The sequence below is a fragment of the Rattus norvegicus genome, chromosome 5 (assembly GCF_036323735.1).
Source record: "Rattus norvegicus strain BN/NHsdMcwi chromosome 5, GRCr8, whole genome shotgun sequence".
NCBI lineage: Eukaryota > Metazoa > Chordata > Mammalia > Rodentia > Muridae > Rattus > Rattus norvegicus.
The window spans coordinates 79801050-79820054 of NC_086023.1; the positions used below are offsets into that span (position 1 = coordinate 79801050).

Below are 19005 nucleotides of genomic sequence, written 5' to 3' on the forward strand. Positions count from 1 at the left end.
ATGGATGGTACCAGGCTTTGTATGTTTAAGTGGACAATTATATCTTACCAATTGGGTCAAAGATTGTTGTTGTGTGTTCTTTTATGTGAGGGTTTGAGTGTAAGAAAGTGTGCGGCTAGGATGTGTTTCTACCAAGATACCTAGCAAATATCCTGAGACACCGCGGTGCAGACATAACAGGGTAAAAGACATCCATACTTTTTTTATTTTTATATTTTTACAACAACATATTCATATACAAATATATCGGTATAAATGCATATATATGTACACAGAGGCATAAAAAGACAGACACACATACACAGTCTTTGTCCACAGTGAGAACATACTATATACACGGTTCAACAATCTGATTTCTGTACTTAAATGATACAACAAGTAGCATTCACTACAACACATTGCCAGCTCTTTTCCACATTTTTATTCAATTCTTATTAACAATATCTAGACAAAACCCTCAAAGTTTTCTATTGAAGTCTTTAAATCTAGCACTTGGGAGGCAGCGACAGGCACATCTCTGTGAGTTCAAGGCCAGCCCGGTCTACATAAAAAGTTCAAAGTCAGCCTGGTCTACATAACAAGTTCCTGGCTAGCCAGGTCTATATGGTAAGATTCTGTCTCAAACAAAACAAAACAAAAAACCTCCCCAAAGTTTTCTATTAATTTAGAAGCTAACAAAGACATTAACAAAGAAAGCTAGACAATACCTGAGGGTACCCTCACCTGTATTTTACACAGGCCATAAGTATGCAGTAAGCAGAATGCAAATTAAATACTAATTGTGGTGGCTAAGCACACGCCTAAAAAGTTCATGAATTATTGTATTTTACTGTTTGTTGCTCTAATTAACATTTTTCACAAATGAGCGTGTGTGTGTGGGGGGTGTGGGTGTGTGTATGTGTGTGTCAACATGATTACCGTTACTCAGGAGCACTGTACCCTGTCTTCAAAAGTTTTTCCCTCAGACCTATGGCTTGTAAATTAAGCAAGTCTGGTTGGCCAGGTAGTCTCAGGGATTCTCCTGTCTCAACTTTCCCAATTATGAGGTTGCAAGAGCACAGCAGCACATCTAGAGTTTGTCATGGGTCCTAGGGATGGGATTCATATACCGCTTAACAAGCTTTTACTAATTACGCTATCTCCTCATCTCCTTGTTCAAAATTTTAAGAGTTTCCTATTTTAATCTAAATATGGAGACAATTTGTTACAAGTGTAAAAACACAGTATTTCCTGGAAAGGTTTAGGATGAAGTTTAAAGGATGAAGGTTTAGGATTAGTTTACCATCTAATGATCTCATGTAAAGATTCGTACTCTTAAAAAAGACTCTAACATCATCAAACTGAGACCATCTTGAAGGAATCATCTGAGGTAAGAGTTTTAAACATTTAAAGAGAGAAATATAGGTAAGAGTGAATAGCCACTCCAGTTTATGTGGAGAAAATCAGAGCATCTGAATGGATGTCTGGAATTCTCACTTTTATGGAGGGCATTTAGGAGATCCTGGTTTGGGGTAAACTATGGTGGCACACATCTTATTTTTTTTTTATTAACTTGAGTATTTCTTATATACATTTCGAGTTTTATTCCCTTTCCCGGTTTCCGGGCAAACATCCCCCTAATCCCTCCCCCTCCCCTTCTTTATGGGTGTTCCCCTCCCATTCCTCCCCCAATTGCCGCCCTCCCCGCAACAATCTAGTTCACTGGGGGTTCAGTCTTAGCAGGACCCAGGGCTTCTCCTTCCACTGGTGCTCTTACTAGGATTTTCATTGCTACCTATGAGGTCAGAGTCCAGGGTCAGTACATGTATAATCTTTAGGTAGTGGCTTAGTCCCTGGAAGCTCTGGTTGCTTGACATTGTTGTACATATGGCGTCTCGAGCCCCTTCAAGCTCTTCCAGTTCTTTCTCTGATTCCTTCAACGGTGGTCCTATTCTCAGTTCAGTGGTTTGCTGCTGGCATTCACCTCTGTATTTGCTGTATTCTGGCTGGGTCTCTTAGGAGCGATCTACATCCAGGTTCTGTCAGGGTGGCACACATCTTTAATACCAGCATTCATGAGGCAGAGCTCCAGACCGGTCAGGGCTACATAATAGAAATTCATGTTAGAGAGAGAGAGAGGGAGAGAGGAGAGAGAGAGAGAGAGAGAGAGAGAGAGAGAGAGAGAGAGAGAGCTGCAGAGATGCCGAGACAAAACCAGATACAGAAAGAACAGAAAGAGGAAAACACATAACAGTGAGACAGAGAAAGAGAAACACACACACACACACACACACACACACACTCAGAGAGAGAGAGAGAGAGAGAGAGAGAGAGAGAGAGAGAGAGAGAGACTTTCAGAGGGCGGGGGAGTATGTTTGGTGGAAATCTGTATGGTATAGAAGGGGGAGTCCAGAAAGCTGAACTGGAGCCGCTCTTTCACCCAGGGACTCAGGACTCGCACCCTGGGATAGAGAGATGAGCAGGACTCTCCTGGCAGGATGGCAGCACCAGTCTTCTGATACCCAGTGATGATGGGGGAAGATGGGGACAAATTTCCTTCTTCAAAGGAAGTGATTGGGTTGGGGATTTAGCTCAGTGGTAGAGCACTTGCCTAGCAAACGCAAGGCCCTGGGTTCGGTGTTCAGCTTCAAAAAAAAAAAGTGATCAACCCTTACACCTGTTCTCTTGACATGTAAGATTAAAACAATCTTTGCCCGTATGTACACATGTTCATCTGGATGTGTGCACATATCCACATGCCCATGCATGTGCATGCCAGTTTGTCATCAAGCCCCTCCTGGACTGTTTTCTTCATCTTAGGTTTGCAACAAGGTTTCTCACCAAACAGCTCACCAGTTGGCTAGACACGCTGGCCAACAAGTCCCAGCTCCAGTCTCCACCGCCTTTGTGCCAGATTACAGGTGTGCACCTCCAGGCACAGCTTCTTACATGGAGGTTGAACAGCTGAACTCAGGGTCATGCTCATGAGGCCAGTACATTACAAACTGAGCCATCTCTCTAGCTCCATAACCAACTTCCTACAGGGATGGATGGAGCTGTCACAATGGGTATCCACTCCCCCAAAAGACAGAAAGTATGAAAAGACAACTTCACTATGAAGGTTTTATGAATCACAGTCCTACTACGCGACAAGATCATACCAGGGCACTAATAATTGATGAAGGTTGAAATCATTTTATCTTCCTTTCTTGTTTTTTTCTTGTTTTTCAAGTCAGGGTTTCTTTGTATAGCCTTGGCTGTCCTGGAACTCACTCTGTAGACCAGGGTGGCCTCAAACTCACATAGATCTGTCTGCCTATACCTCCTGAGTGCCAAGATCAGAGGTGTGTGTATCCCCCTTCTCAGGAAAATAATTTTCTTAATTTGAGACAGCAACTGGACCCTGAATTTTAAGAGAAACCAAATGTCACTTCAGAAACTGGAGCATGGGCTCACTGGGACCTGCAAGTGCAGGTAATGCTTATGAGTGACACATCTGTACTGCGAATCAGGGAACGTGGACTCGTTAACCCTCCTAAGTACTAGACTTAGAGATAAGACAGGCCGGATTCGTGTACTGTCAGTGACAACTAAGAGAATCCAACAAATGGGACTTGACAAGAGGATCATAGAACACAAGACAAAAGCAGGGAGGGTTAAGAACTAATAAGAATGAGACTTTCCATAGCTGAATTTCCTACATGCCACTCCAATAAGAAGGTATGACAAAGATGTCAGAGATGTCCACCTAGAAGCTGCCAGTCCAGAAAAATTAGCTTGTATTTGCATACTGGGAGATCTTTTGGAAAGATGCAATAGAGGACTAGAAGACCAGGACACCTGACTTTAAGGGACCATCAGCAAAGTAAGGTAGCTTGTAACTCATCCATTTAAAGACACAGCAAGAACTTAAGGTTGACAGCCAATAACAAGGGCACTAGAGGGCAAGAAGGTTGACTAGAGAGTGATTGGATTAGTTACGTTCATATTGCTGTGATAATACGCCATGACCGTGTCAACAGGGGGTAGATGGTTTCAGAGAGATACATCTCACTCTCTACAGTCATGACAGGGAGGCATGGCAGCAAGGGACCGTCACAGAGCAGGAAGCTGAAAGTCACATCTTGAGCTGTAAGTAGGAAACAGGCCATACCTCTGTGTGTGGCAAACACACAGTTGGGCCGGCCCTAATGAAAACACCCACCAACTGGGTGATGACTCAAGTGCCTGAGACTATGGGGGATATCTCATTCAAATCATCCCAGGGATTAAGGACGGATGGACACTTACAGAGCATGGGTATGAGGAGTTTTGTCGTTAATGGAAGGAAACAAAATATTAGGAGTGTCCACCATCTCCAGAGATGCAGAAAAGAGTCCGATGTAAGAATGTCTAAAATTGTTACAAGAAAATATGAAAATTAGGGAACTGGTGTGCAGGGAGAGGAAAGGGAAAATTGAGGATTCTTTTTTAAATATCGTGAAGAGGAATGAGATTGAATGTTGAAGAGTCTCCTGGAGGCTAAGTGATAGGTATACAGTAGGGAAGGGGCTAGGTGAGGGAGGTGACTTCAGGCTACTGAGCCCTGGATTTCAGCTTTCTCCCTACCACTGTCAGAATGGTGACTGGCTATACTCTTGCCCCTTATGGAAGACCATGCCTCTTGGGCTACCCTGTAGCATGGCATTTGGAATTGCTGCACCTCCTCTATAAAGAGATTATGCATGCCTACCCCTGAGCCAGGCGGCTAGCTCTGACCATTTGAAAGTGAGCTAAGTGAGCCACATCCAAGCAGTGATTTAAGGAGTAATTAAGTGGTCCCATTCACCCATTCTTTTCTTCTCCATGAAATAAAAGCTTGTTGTGAGCTGCTTATGTGGACAGGTTTACAAGAGAAGGTGATATTAGAATCTCCAAGGTAAGAAAACATCTGTACTGTGAATTCCTTTTCTCCTGGGAGATTCTGGTGGTTTTTCTACTAGTTCCTGTTTAAGAGACAAAAACCGGGACTTTTAAGAAAAAAAATTTTTTCATATTGGGGATTAAATCTAGGTCCTTGTGAGAAATCACTCTCTATTCTGAGCTGTATCCTGAGCCCTATTGAAATTTTTGAAATTACTCTTTGACGAATTCCAAACTTACCACGAAGAAACTAAAGACTTACTTGCACTGGTTCCTGTTTTCTTGAGTCTGTGCACACTACTTCGGCTGTTCTTATTCACCCTCCCTGAAGACCACCGCTCTTCTTTTCCATACAACTTAGAGACTAGGCCTTGTTTGGGATCTTGATTTCCTATTCATAAGAAATGGTTGACACTGAGGTTTGGACCAACCATTTCAGAAATCAAGCCCTAAATTCATTACTCCAGGGTCTTTCAAGGCTAATGAACATATATGTCTTCTGATGTTTCAAAATAAGGATGCCTATGAACCTCAGCTAAGCATACCATCCCTTTTGGAGGCAATGTTACAAGCATCATTCCTAGCACTTGTTGCTATTCTGTCTAAATTCCACCCCACAGCTACTTGGCAGCAGCCAGGTATGTTCTGCCCCACAGTTGCCTAGCAACAGCCACATATAGTTCCTGACAATATAAAAGGAGCTGCTTCCCCCTCCCCACCTCTTATTCCCTCATACCCTTTCTTTCCTCTCTTGCTCTTTGTTCTTCTCTGTTCTTGCCCCAACACTCTCATGTGCCCAAGACTGGGCCACCTTTCCTCCCTTCTTCTACTCTTCTCTCCTTAAACCTCGCCATGTGAAACCATGGTGTCTTTGCATTTTCTGTCCAGGCATGGGCCGAGATTCAAAACACTAAAAGTATTAAAAACGGATCAAAAATTCCTGACCAACCACCACCAACAACGACACTACCACCACCACCACCACGACCACCACCAAAATAAAACAAAACAAGAAAACATCAAAGGGAAACATGAAGGACTTGAGGAAGAAGGGATCGCAGGGAACATGTTCTGGGTGGTGGGGAACTGTCCTTACCCATTGAGGCTGGATTTCTACAGTTCTATAGCTTTGTATCCTTGTACACGTTTCTCTACCCAGGATCCAGCTGCTCCCATTCTTTCTGAGGAGAAGCCACAGACACATCCATGAACGTTACTGACTCCTATCATTCTTATTCAGTCCACAGTGAATTGGATAGTTCGACCATATCAACACTCACCTCTTCCCTCTCTTCTTCTTTACAAAGGGATTGGCTCTGTCTCTGGTGTTTAGAATTTCTTCCTTGGATTTGAATATTTCTACTATTTCACATCTCATTTCCACAAAGTGTTTGGTATCAAAGGGGGAAGGCTTTAGGTGAACTCCAGCTGCCATGTTGACCTGGGACTAGTGAGTTTGTCTGGACCTTTCTCTGGGTTGAGGTCCCTTGGCTTATGGCACCATTATCAGGCCATTTTCTATCTTCCACAGAGTCCTGGACTGGAACTGTTACCTAATTTTGTAAGTATTCTCAAGGATAGCTTAGTTGTGAACAATTTGTTTTTTTGTCTCTTAAATTTTTGCCAAGACTGAAAGTGAAAAGCCAGGCACAGTGGTGCACGGATGCGGCTGAAGTCACTGAGGAGGCTTTAGTTAGAGAAGGATATGGACTGTGGCAGGCGTGGCGGAGACAGAGAGACAGAGAGAGATTTCAGCAAAATTGGTTGGCTCTCTCAGCAGCGTTTTGCCATACTGTAGCAAACCACAGCAAGAACTTGATTCAGGATCCTGAGCTTGAACCAAATTTAATCTCTAGATCTATGGGCCAGAGGATGCTATGGGGTGCTGGGCAAACTTTTGTCTTTATCCATTGGGCCTCTAATGACCAGACCTCCCCCGACCCCTGGCATGTCCTGAACCATGTTGAGCAGCCATAGCCTTAGAAAGATGTGTCTCTCCTCGATCTACTGGAAATCATAGTCTATGGATGGAAGAATCGTGCAGCAAGTCTCATGCCTCTATTGTCCTTATAAAGCCTCTAAGGCAGGAGCCCTAGAGAGCATTCATCAGGTCTTGGACTGCTCTAGAGGTGGTGAAATCCTGAGACTCAGCTAAGATTCTGGGACATGAGGAAGGATCTTGGGTACAGGACTCAGGAGGTCGCCTCATTCTCTCATGGGTTAGCCCTCTGGACACATAGACATACATTTAAGTGCAAGGGTAATCATTTATTGAACTGCAAGAGCAAGAAATTTGTGCAGAATGATCATGGGTGGGGCAAAGAGAAATTTAAGAAAGCTTTTAATTCTCTATGTGTTATCCTGGGTAATTAGGGAAGATGCTGGAGTGATGAGGATTCCACTTTTCTGTGAGACAGGATGGAAATCAGATCGCAGAATTTGTCTCAGGATACTCCATGGACAGGAAATGGTGATGCTGGAGTCCTGAAGTCTCTACTCAGCACTGAGTAATACAGGAAGAAAGAATACAGGAACCCATTAAGCACTTCTTGGATTGACTTCTGGATAGAGAGGCACTCTATTGTATAGAACGAAGGATGAAGAAATAGATCTTTCCCTGCAATCTAATCAACATTATTTGCCAGAAAATAGGGATTAAAGGCATAGAATAAATGACTCTTTCCTTATGGAAGGCCTATGAAAAATGAAGTAACAAAAGGTCTGAGGCTTGTTTCCACAACCTTTGGCATAAGAAGCTCTGAAGAATGGGCATTGCCTTGAGGAATAATGGTGAAAGCCTTGGCCACTTTTAAAGACTTTCCTACATTATCTGAGTGAAGTCTTGGGAAATGGGAAAGAGGGGTCAAAGGAGTCTGCTCTCCAGACTGGAGGAAAAGTGGAGAACATGCAACTCCACTTCCAGGTAAGAAGCCAAGGTTGTATGGAGTTCAGATGAAGATCTTATTGTCCAGAGTGGCATGCAGTGGGACCACAGACTCTGAAGACCAGTCATACTCACATCCTGCTACTCTCTGTTTCAAACTTTAACTCTTAATGACACTTAACACATCGCTGAGCCCTTTTTACACAACCATCCAGCAACTATGGAAAACTCACTCCCTTGTTTTCTTGCCTAAGTGCTTGTGTCACTTTACTTTAGAGCTCAAAATAGGACCAGATAATCACAAATCCACATAATTCAAAGCCATTTTTCAAGTTCTCCTCAAAGACTCCTTATCAAATTATTCTTATAATAATTTGGAGGCACAATACTAATGCTTTTGGAAGCGCCTGGTCCATGCCCACCCCCTCCTTGCTCTCACTGGAGATTGCCCACCTGGAGGCTCAGGCCTTTCTTCAACCTCAGGCCTGGAGACAGTGATCTGCAGGGTGAGAAAAAGAACTTGTTCAGGTACTAGGTCCACTTTATTCTCCGATGAGGAAATGAGGTGCCTCTCCAGCTTTCAACAAATGCCTGATTGCCAATCCCCCAGGTTCATTTCTTCTATGATATAATATTCAGAACGAGAAAAATAAGTGAATCCTGACTTACCAGTCTTGGTTAGGTCAATGATATTGTCCCTAGTGATTACATGCGCCTCGCATAGTTTTGCAAACTTTTCCTTGATGTCTGAACTCAGATCCTTTGTTCTACCTGTGAAAAGAGCTGCAGTGAGTATAGCAGCTGTGTCCTAGGCATTGACCACAGAACTAAGTGAGCGGACAGGGGCTCCCCCATAAGGATGAGAAAATGGCTGGTGACATGGTTGACAGGTGTGGGTCCAATCTATCCTGAATGTGGCATCCAAGGAATGGCCTTCTGGCACAAGGAGTGATTTCAGAGTGTGCCCATCACTGTGCTTGAGGCAGGGTACAGGTGAACATTGTCGATCTTCAGGAAGTGAGTAAGAGGCAGACCAAGCCGGGAAGACCATACTAAAGCTAGAGTTTCCTTCCTCTTTTCCCACCACAAGATCAGTGTCCATGTGGAAATACTTTACTATAGAGGTCCATCAGCTGGAAGGTTTCCCTGTTGTTGACATTAAGGAGATGAAACATGACATAATTGTCATAGTCTGTCTTAAGTATATTAAATGTATTCCCTCCATCATCTGTGGAGGAAATGGGACACAGCTCAGAAATTCTCTGGTCTGCAAGAAATTATGTAAACCCTTTACCTGTTCTACCCCAAACATAAAAATCATTAAAATACATATCCTGGAAGAGATGGGGGCGGGGATGTCTGCTGCTTCCCATCTGTAGCTTTCTGGACTTAATGAAGTAACTTCTAAGGAAGGGGCCCTGGGACGACGCCCACTAGAGAACACTTAGCCACAGCAGCGACTCACTCTCTCTCTCATCCTCTCTGAGGTTCACTGGCCTCCCTCAGCACCTTCAAGCGACACATCTGTCTTTCATAATTCTGCTGTCTCACATGGCTACATCCTGAGCAATGTGCATCGGTGCTAGCTACTGGGCAGTATCAGATTCCACCTCACCATACTTATCCCCCTTGCCTGCCACAGGGTGCTAGCTATTAGATGGACCCCATGTCCCTGGCTAAATCAACCATGTCAGGAAGTGCTTGAGATTCTACAAAGGGTTGTGGTGAGTTTGCTAGTAGAAAATTTGACTGGGAGGTGCAAGTTCCTGAGTTCAATACCCAGAAAAACACACACACACACACACACACACACACACACACACACACACACACACACACACGATAAAGGTGGTAGGGTTTACTAAATTCCTTGTGGATAGATATATAGACATTCTATATACTTACACTCAACAAAATATTCGCCATTCTTTGCCGTTTTGTAGGCAACCAAAGAAAATTCTGTGCACACTCCATTTTCCCTGTAAAACAGAGCAAGCTGGTGCTTAGGGGATTTTTGATCTGGCTGGCTTCTTCACCCTCTACTCTGTAGATATCTCCATTTTCTGATTCTATTTAACTTTTGAATATTTTTGCAAAATTAGAAAATGGCTGTTTTTTCAAAGGTTATTTCGTTTCTGTCCAATACTTTAGTAATCACGAATTTGCGCTTATTTCTTCTTCCTCAGCTAATGGCAGATGCCTCACTTACTTAATATAGAACTTGAAGCCTAAGGAATTCTCCAAGACATCGATGTGGTGCATAAAAACTCACATGCTGCCATTCTCTTCTATCTTTTCTCTTTTGTTAGAGGCCAGGACAATAGAAAACCAATCCCCATTGAGCTGTAATGGACTGCAAAATGCTTAAGGGAGAAGGGGGCAGGGATACCGCATGGACATGTTTCTTCTTGAGTTTGGCTTGATAGAGTTGTCACAATATCTAACATTCTGCCCCTGCCTCTCAGTGAGAGCAGAGGTCCCCAAACATTGTTAGATCTGAATAGCATACAACTGATCTTACTTCAATGTCTGAAGCCATTCGTTTGTCTAATAGAACAGGCCACTGTAACCATCCCCTCAGAGGACCCGCTTGGCTTCAAGAGTTCTCCAAAGCACTCTCTGAGTCAGAAGTTACTATTCACTGAGCCTACCTTGTCCACATTGAGATTCCCTCTTGCGGAACTAGCTCCTTCTGCATGGCCACAGACCAGGGTCAGGCCCAGACACAGCACCAACAGCAACAGCTTCATGTTGGTAGGGAATAGAATTGCCTCTCTGTTCGGACAATCTCTCTGCTGATGGTGCCCACACTCCACCTCCAGCACTTTGCTCATCTTTCTATGCTTTCTGGGTTCCAGTGCTTTTTTTTTCCCTTCTCATATGGGCCTCCTTCCCTCATGATCTGTGGAATGTTTTCTCATGTATCGATGTGAAGCCACGGATTATTCATGCCCTTTTCAAACATGGCAATGTGGAATCTTATGCATTGATTTTATCACTCATACATTTCACAAAGCATATTCCCAAGAAAAACAGTGGAAGTTCTAGAGGGCCACCTGGAACCAGATGCAACTTTGGATCTGACTTGGAATCAGAAAGCCAGTTATGGAGTAGGTGGGTACCGAACTGGAAGGTCAAGCATGGAGAGAATCTTTGCTTCAAGACTTGAGTGGAGTGTGGAAGAAGCTGAACTACTTGGGTTTTCTTTGATAAGATTCATTCACGTTTCATGCGTATGAGCATTGGTTTTGCATGTGTACCATGCACACACCTGGGGCCAAGGAAGTCAGAAGGAGGTCAAAAGAAGGAGTCAGATTATTTGAATCCTGTTCTTGCTGAGGACCCAGGTTCAATTCCCAGTACTCACATGGCATCTCACAACTGACTCTAGCTCCAGTCACAGGAAATGAACCTCTTTTGGCCCCTGTGATCTCCTGTACACATGTGGTACATATGAACTCACTCATTCAGGCACATATGCATAAAAATAATAAATCTTAACTTAAAAAGATTATCAGGAAGGGTCTTCCGAAGCTAAGCTGACAGCCCCCATTCCCAAACCCACCCCAAAAGCTTGACATCGGAATGCTAACTGCTAACTTAATAAGGTAAACTGCTTCAGCTGTTTACCTCAGAGAAAGTTGGACTTTAACTTACTGGACATAATCTCATCATTAAAGAAAAACAAAGGTATTGTTCACAGTCATATTTGCTGATGGAGTTCCAAGTAGAAATGATGTCAAGAGTCTGCTTACAAAGACACACAGTTATAAATATTTTTTGTATCCATATAAATTGTATTTACCCTGGAACTAGAAACATAAAATAGTGTTTGATGTGGGGAATTAAAGAATTCAAGAAGGAGGTAAGTCCTCGATAGGTTTATTTCCACTTTGCATCAACTCTCTAGTATGTACTATTTATTTTCATCTTTCCATAGTGTTAGCTAAGACTCAGAAAGATCTAGTGCAATGCCCACCTCATCCAGCAAGGAAGATGCAACACTGTTGGATTCTTCTCAACACCCTTTATTGCAGGAACACCTCATTCTTGGTACGGGAACCCCAAGCAACAAAGGCACCAGCCTTATATACAAAACAGGCTATGGTTATATACTTGTCCTCTAGGGATTGGTGGATCATGAAATACCTCATTAGCATGAATATCACTCCAGCCTGATAGCTTGCTGGAGAAATGCCAGGACATGTGCTTTGTGGGTGTTAACCACAAATTACCACCAGATGTCAGCGCCATCTTTTATCTATATGTTCCGCCCCTACAACTCCTCCTTTTTTGTATTATAAAAAAAAAAGAAGCCATTAGATGGAGGTAGTGGTCTGAGAGAGATCAGACATGTCTCACAGAGTGCCCAACTCGGCTATGGCGGGCCCCTCTTGCACCCCAATGGCAATAAATGAACTTATGCTGTAACACACCGTTCTCGGCTATATGTGCCTTTTTATTGGGGAGAAATTGGGCAGAGGAGCATTTGACCAGTCCGTATGTTCAAACGGGGTGTAGCCACCTCTGTCTATGACTGGTCTAGATCAGGGTGTCACGTCAATATTGTCATTACTCCTGTCTTAAGTTGTTCCTCTCGGCAGCTTGGCTATTCCTGTCAGTGGGTTACCCTATTGCCACCGGGCCCCTGTCTTAGGTTGGTCTGAGCCCAAGGAAAGTTGTCCATCTCTGGATACAATGAGTTCACATGACAGTGACAAAATAGGATCTAGGGCGAACTCTTAATTTTTCAAAGAGGCCAGCCATGTGTTGGGAGAAGCACGACTTTCAATGGCGACCATAGCATGGTAAACAATTGCTTTGTGTCTGGCATGCTCTCGTTTTAAATGGCAGAAGAGCCATAGACATACTCCACATCCCAAAAGGACAATGGCCCCGCAGGCAAACATGCCAGCCCATTCTTTAAAAAAGGAGGAAGCGGTGAGAGAGAGACCCAACCGCCTGGTCAGGTGGGCACTCCTGAGGCTGCAGAGCAGAAGAGACCACCAACACTGCTCACCCCTGCCCACATCCCTGGCCCAAGAGGAAACTGTATAAGGCCCCTGGGCTCCCGTGGGGGAGGGCCCAGGAGCGGCAGGACCCCTGCCTGAGACACCGCCGGAACCTGAGGGAAACAGACCGGATAAACATTTCTCTGCACCCAAATCCCGTGGGAGGGAGAGCTGTACCTTCAGAGAGGCAGACAAGCTGGGAAACCAGAAGAGACTGCTCTCTGCACACACATCTCGGACGACAGAGGAAAAAGCCAAAGACCATCTGGAACCCTGGTGCACTGAAGCTCCCGGAAACGGCGGCACAGGTCTTCCTGGTTGCTGCCGCTGCAGAGAGCCCGTGGGCAGCACCCCACGAGCGAACTTGAGCCTCGGGACCACAGGTAAGACCAACTTTTCTGCTGCAAGAAAGCTGCCTGGTGAACTCAAGACACAGGCCCACAGGAACAGCTGAAGACCTGTAGAGAGGAAAAACTACACGCCTGAAAGCAGAACACTCTGTCCCCATAACTGACTGAAAGAGAGGAAAACAGGTCTACAGCACTCCTGACACACAGGCTTATAGGACAGTCTAGCCACTGTCAGAAATAGCAGAACAAAGTAACACTAGAGATAATCTGATGGCGAGAGGCAAGCGCAGGAACCCAAGCAACAGAAACCAAGACTACATGGCACTATCGGAGCCCAATTCTCCCATCAAAACAAACATGGAATATCCAAACACACCAGAAAAGCAAGATCTAGTTTCAAAATCATTTTTGATCATGATGCTGGAGGACTTCAAGAAAGACGTGAAGAACTCCCTTAGAGAACAAGTAGAAGCCTACAGAGAGGAATCGCAAAAATGCCTGAAAGAATCGCAAAAATCCCTGAAAGAATTCCAGGAAAACATAAATAAACAAGTAGAAGCCCATAGAGAGGAGACACAAAAATCCCTGAAAGAATTCCAGGAAAACACAATCAAACAGTTGAAGGAATTAAAAATGGAAATACAAGCAATCAAGAAAGAACACATGGAAACAACCCTGGATACAGAAAACCAAAAGAAGAGACAAGGAGCTGTAGATACGAGCTTCACCAACAGAATACAAGAGATGGAAGAGAGAATCTCAGGAGCAGAAGATTCCATAGAAATCATTGACTCAACTGTCAAAGATAATGTAAAGCGGAAAAAGCTCCTGGTCCAAAACATACAGGAAATCCAGGACTCAATGAGAAGATCAAACCTAAGGATAATAGGTATAGAAGAGAGTGAAGACTCCCAGCTCAAAGGACCAGTAAATATCTTCAACAAAATCATAGAAGAAAACTTCCCTAACCTAAAAAAAGAGATACCCATAGACATACAAGAAGCCTACAGAACTCCAAATAGATTGGACCAGAAAAGAAACACCTCCCGTCACATAATTGTCAAAACACAAAACGCACAAAATAAAGAAAGAATATTAAAAGCAGTAAGGGGAAAAGGTCAAGTAACATATAAAGGGAGACCTATCAGAATCACACCAGACTTCTCGCCAGAAACTATGAAGGCCAGAAGATCCTGGACTGATGTCATACAGACCCTAAGAGAACACAAATGCCAGCCCAGGTTACTGTATCCAGCAAAACTCTCAATTAACATAGATGGAGAAACCAAGATATTCCATGACAAAACCAAATTTACACAATATCTTCCTACAAATCCAGCACTACAAAGGATAATAAATGGTAAAGCCCAAAATAAGGAGGCAAGCTATACCCTAGAAGAAGCAAGAAACTAATCGTCTTGGCAACAAAACAAAGAGAATGAAAGCACACAAACATAACCTCACATCCAAATATGAATATAACGGGAAGCAATAATCACTATTCCTTAATATCTCTCAATATCGATGGCCTCAACTCCCCAATAAAAAGACATAGATTAACAAAGTGGATACGCAACGAGGACCCTGCATTCTGCTGCCTACAGGAAACACACCTCAGACACAAAGACAGACACTACCTCAGAGTGAAAGGCTGGAAAACAACTTTCCAAGCAAATGGTCAGAAGAAGCAAGCTGGAGTAGCCATTCTAATATCAAATAAAATCAATTTCCAACTAAAAGTCATCAAAAAAGATAAGGAAGGACACTTCATATTCATCAAAGGAATAATCCACCAAGATGAACTCTCAATCCTAAATATCTATGCCCCAAATACAAGAGCACCTACATATGTAAAAGAAACCTTACTAAAGCTCAAAACACACATTGCACCTCACACAATAATAGTGGGAGATTTCAACACCCCACTCTCATCAATGGACAGATCAGGGAAAAAGAAATTAAACAGAGATGTATACAGACTAAGAGAAGTCATGAGCCAAATGGACTTAACACATATTTATAGAACATTCTATCCTAAAGCAAAAGGATATACCTTCTTCTCAGCTCCTCATGGTACTTTCTCCAAAATTGACCATATAATTGGTCAAAAAACGGGCCTCAACAGGTACAGAAAGATAGAAATAATCCCATGCGTGCTATCGGACCATCATGGCCTAAAACTGGTCTTCAATAACAATAAGGGAAGAATGCCCACATATACGTGGAAATTGAACAATGCTCTACTCAATGATAACCTGGTCAAGGAAGAAATAAAGAAAGAAATTAAAACCTTTTTAGAATTTAATGAAAATGAAGATACAACATACCCAAACTTATGGGACACAATGGAAGCTGTGCTAAGAGGAAAACTCATAGCGCTGAGTGCCTGCAGAAAGAAACAGGAAAGAGCATATGTCAGCAGCTTGACAGCACACCTAAAAGCTCTAGAACAAAAAGAAGCAAATACACCCAGGAGGAGTAGAAGGCAGGAAATAATCAAACTCAGAGCTGAAATCAACCAAGTAGAAACAAAAAGGACCATAGAAAGAATCAACAGAACCAAAAGTTGGTTCTTTGAGAAAATCAACAAGATAGATAAACCCTTAGCCAGACTAATGAGAGGACACAGAGAGTGCGTCCAAATTAACAAAATCAGAAATGAAAAGGGAGACATAACTACAGATTCAGAGGAAATTCAAAAAATCATCAGATCTTACTATAAAAACCTATATTGAACAAAACTTGAAAATCTTCAGGAAATGGACAATTTCCTAGACAGATACCAGGTATCGAAGTTAAATCAGGAACAGATAAACCAGTTAAACAACCCCATAACTCCTAAGGAAATAGAAGCACTCATTAAATGTCTCCCAACCAAAAAGAGCCCAGGTCCAGATGGGTTTAGTGCAGAATTCTATCAAACCTTCATAGAAGACCTCATACCAATATTATCCAAACTATTCCACAAAATTGGAACAGATGGAGCACTACTGAATTCCTTCTACGAAGCCACAATTACTCTTATACCTAAACCACACAAAGACACAGCAAAGAAAGAGAACTTCAGACCAATTTCCCTTATGAATATCGACGCAAAAATACTCAATAAAATTCTGGCAAACCGAATTTAAGAGCACATCAAAACAATCATCCACCATGATCAAGTAGGCTTCATCCCAGGCATGCAGGGATGGTTTAATATACGGAAAACCATCAACGTGATCCATTATATAAACAAACTGAAAGAACAGAACCACATGATTATTTCATTAGATGCTGAGAAACATTTGACAAAATTCAACACCCCTTCATGATAAAAGTCCTGGAAAGAATAGGAATTCAAGGCCCATACCTAAACATAGTAAAAGCCATATACAGCAAACCAGTTGCTAACATTAAACTAAATGGAGAGAAACTTGAAGCAATCCCACTAAAATCAGGGTATAGACAAGGCTGCCCACTCTCTCCCTACTTATTCAATATAGTTCTTGAAGTTCTAGCCAGAGCAATCAGACAACAAAAGGAGATCAAGGGGATACAGATCGGAAAAGAAGAGGTCAAAATATCACTATTTGCAGATGACATGATAGTATATTTAAGTGATCCCAAAAGTTCCACCAGTGAACTACTAAAGCTGATAAACAACTTCAGCAAAGTGGCTGGGTATAAAATTAATTCAAATAAATCACTTGCCTTCCTCTATACAAAAGAGAAACAAGCCGAGAGAGAAATTAGGGAAACGACACCCTTCATAATAGACCCAAATAATATAAAGTACCTCGGTGTGACTTTAACCAAGCAAGTAAAAGATCTGTACAATAAGAACTTCAAGACACTGAGGAAAGAAATTGAAGAAGACCTCAGAAGATGGAAAGATCTCCCATGCTCATGGATTGGCAGGATTAATATAGTAAAAATGGCCATTTTACCAAAAGCAATCTACAGATTCAATGCAATCCCCATCAAAATACCAATCCATTTCTTCAAAGAGTTAGACAGAACAATTTGCAAATTCATCTGGAATAACAAAAAACCCAGGATAGCTAAAGCTATCCTCAACAATAAAAGGACTTCAGGGGGAATCACTATCCCTGAACTCAAGCAGTATTACAGAGCAATAGTGATAAAAACTGCATTGTATTGGTACAGAGACAGACAGATAGACCAATGGAATAGAATTGAAGACCCAGAAATGAACCCACACACCTATGGTCACTTGATTTTTGACAAAGGAGCCAAAACCATCCAATGGAAAAAGATAGCATTTTCAGCAAATGGTGCTGGTTCAACTGGAGGGCAACATGTAGAAGAATGCAGATCGATCCATGCTTATCACCCTGTACAAAGCTTAAGTCCAAGTGGATCAAGGACCTCCACATCAAACCAGACACACTCAAACTAATAGAAGAAAAACTAGGGAAGCATCTGGAACACATGGGCACTGGAAAAAATTTCCTGAACAAAACACCAGTGGCTTATGCTCTAAGATCAAGAATCGACAAATGGGATCTCATAAAACTGCAAAGCTTCTGTAAGGCAAAGGACACTGTGGTTAGGACAAAACGGCAACCAACAGATTGGGAAAAGATCTTTACCAATCCTACAACAGATAGAGGCCTTATATCCAAAATATACAAAGAACTCAAGAAGTTAGACCGCAGGGAAACAAATAACCCTATTAAAAAATGGGGTTCAGAGCTAAACAAAGAATTCACAGCTGAGGAATGCCGAATGGCCGAGAAACACCTAAAGAAATGTTCAACATCTTTAGTCATAAGGGAAATGCAAATCAAAACAACCCTGAGATTCACCTCACACCAGTGAGAATGGCTAAGATCAAAAACTCAGGGACAGCAGATGCTGGCGAGGATGTGGAGAAAGAGGAACACTCCTCCATTGTTGGTGGGATTGCAGACTGGTAAAACCATTCTGGAAATCAGTCTGGAGGATCCTCAGAAAATTGGTCATTGAACTGCCTGAGGATCCAGCTATACCTCTCTTGGGCATATACCCAAAAGATGCCTCAACATATAAAAGAGACACGTGCTCCACTATGTTCATCGCAGCCTTATTTATAATAGCCAGAAAATGGAAAGAACTCAGATGCCCTTCAACAGAGGAATGGATACAGAAAATGTGGTCCATCTACACAATGGAATATTACTCAGCTATCAAAAACAACGAGTTTATGAAATTCGTAGGCAAATGTTTGGAACTGAAAAATATCATCCTGAGTGAGCTAACCCAATCACAGAAAGACATACATGGTATGCACTCATTGATAAGTGGCTATTAGCCCAAATGCTTGAATTACCCTAGATCTCTAGAACAAACGAAACTCAAGACGGGTGATCAAAATGTGAATGCTTCACTCCTTCTTTAAATGAGGAAAAAGAATACCCTTGGCAGGGAAGGGAGAGGCAAAGATTAAAACAGACACAGAAGGAACACCCATTCAGAGCCTGCCCCACATGTGACCCATACATATACAGCCACCCAATTAGACAAGATGGATGAAGCAAAGAAGTGCAGACCGACAGGAGCCGGATGTAGATCGCTCCTGAGAGACACAGCCAGAATACAGCAAATACAGAGGCGAATGCCAGCAGCAAACCACTGAACTGAGAATAGGTCCCCCGTTGAAGGAATCAGAGAAAGAACTGGAAGAGCTTGAAGGGGCTCGAGACCCCAAAAGTACAACAATGCCAAGCAACCAGAGCTTCCAGGGACTAAGCCACTACCTAAATACTATACATGGACTGACCCTGGACTCTGACCCCATAGGTAGCAATGAATATCCTAGTAAGAGCACCAGTGGAAGGGGAAGCCCTGGGTCCTGCTAAGACTGAACCCCCAGTGAACTAGACTATGGGTGGAG

The 19005-nt window shown here is 42.8% G+C and overlaps 1 protein-coding gene and 1 pseudogene across 1 annotated transcript in view; both read right to left on the reverse strand.

Annotated features, from left to right (window-relative positions):
- The window catches only part of Mup18 (major urinary protein 18), a 77831-nt gene that overhangs the window by 17792 nt on the left and 41034 nt on the right, over positions 1-19005 (reverse strand). The window lies entirely within an intron of this gene.
- On the reverse strand, positions 8245-10539 carry Mup4-ps6 (major urinary protein 4, pseudogene 6; annotated as a pseudogene).